The 1,734-nt window shown below is 37.0% G+C and overlaps 1 long non-coding RNA gene across 1 annotated transcript in view; it reads right to left on the reverse strand.

Moving 5' to 3' along the window:
- Positions 1 to 362: 362 nt before the first annotated feature.
- The window catches only part of LOC107059837 (uncharacterized), a 17,645-nt gene continuing 16,273 nt past the window's right edge, over positions 363 to 1,734 (reverse strand). The window contains exon 3 of the long non-coding RNA XR_001472974.1: positions 363 to 667. This is a non-coding gene — a long non-coding RNA (uncharacterized lncRNA). The remainder of the gene's footprint in view (positions 668 to 1,734) is intronic.

Consider the following 1,734-nt stretch of genomic DNA (forward strand, 5'->3'; position numbering starts at 1 on the left):
AGTTCAAATTGTTGAGGGTATTGTGGACTTTTCGCATACCCAAACACTACGTGGCTATTCCTGCTGAAACTAAACAGACACATCACTGATCACACGTATCATCATCTGAAAATTTTAACACTATCTTTCTCAATTGTTCATCTTAAGCTCTTCTTTTATATATATATACTAGAGGGGAATAGCCCGCGCGTGCTGAGCACGTGCCCAACATTTTACATTTTTAAAGTAGTAAATGCTTGATGATACACAACAATAAGCGTCATTGGCTATATTGATACAAAAGTGTGTCGCTTAGTTTACACAAGAGCACCTTCATAGATAATATAGACATCCTTAAATTAATTAAAACAAAAAGACACCATGAATGCCTAAAAAATGGCTCATCTAATCCTCAGATCTTAAACTCAACTCAGGTAAGAGAGTTGAACTACTTCTAAAAAAGTGCATAAAACAACTATTCAACATATGCGCTAGGGTGAGGCTGATGATACAAACACAACTGAAATATGTTGTTCAAAACGTTGGACAAGTCCATTTGCTCCGAGTCTATTGTGGTAAGGAATAACATCAACAAAGGTTGTTCATAAGGTTGTGCATCAGACTCTAGTTCAGCTTTTGATGACCTCTTCTTTGAATATGTTCCAAGATTTGAATTCACAGTGTAGTACTACAATGTTAATCAGAGTCATTAGCTGAGATAAGACCATCATTAAGCCAGTCATATTGGCCACAATTAAGGCAATATATAGAAAAACTACTATGAAGTTTATCAATTGATCATTAAGCTTGGTGCAGTACTACTATGAAGTTCCTTTGCTTTTCTCCTTCTATAGAGAAGCTATATATGTTGATGCTTAAAGGGTTCCCTTTTTTTTTTTGAGTAAAATGGTGCTCTCCCATCTTTAAGTAGAGCAGACATCTCACTACACAACTCATGAAAATCTTGTGAATGGATAAGGATTCATTTAGTGAGAACTTGAATCCCTCACTATCTTTTTTTTTTTTTACTCAGAAGCATCATGATACGGAAATCTAAGATCAAGTTCAACCAAGTAGTTAAACTCCCTCTCAAATTTTCTGACTAAACTGCTTGAAATATAGTTTCACTCCTGCTATGCACAAGTCCTTTCTCTAGTCAGTTTGACATATCATAAAGCTCTAGGACAATATCAAACCATTACATATCATATCTATGATTAAAAAGTATAAGAAAATAAATAAATTAAAGAAAAGCAAAATAGATACAATAGAAATCACACCTGAAGTTCACGCTTTAAAACAGTAAGTTTTATCACTTTATATCGAGGAAAATGTCTAATGTTGTAAGGTACATGTCACGCCCCGAGCCTACACCCTGGGCGGGACCGGCACCCGGAGACCATTGCTGGCCCTAGGCCAACCCTTGGCCTGACTTTCTTAACTCAGCGGAAACTTAACTCAACAGTACAACTCAATGCAATGAAAGGTTATAAAACAACCAACAGATGCATAACATGCCAAAAGGCAGCTCGAGTCTCAAAATAGAATATTGACATATATATACATAGATGAGAGACTCAATACTAACTGACTGACTGTCTATGAAGCCTCTACCATACTGAGATGGATGTTGGGACAGACCCCGCAACATCCTAATAAGACAAAACTAAGAGAACAAAACAACTGAGACCTTCGGAAAGCAAGGAGGCTCACCACTGACTTTGGAGTGCTCAACTGGATCAACGGCGTGCAGGA

The sequence above is a fragment of the Solanum tuberosum genome, unplaced genomic scaffold, assembly GCF_000226075.1.
Source record: "Solanum tuberosum cultivar DM 1-3 516 R44 unplaced genomic scaffold, SolTub_3.0 scf00042, whole genome shotgun sequence".
Lineage (NCBI taxonomy): Eukaryota > Viridiplantae > Streptophyta > Magnoliopsida > Solanales > Solanaceae > Solanum > Solanum tuberosum.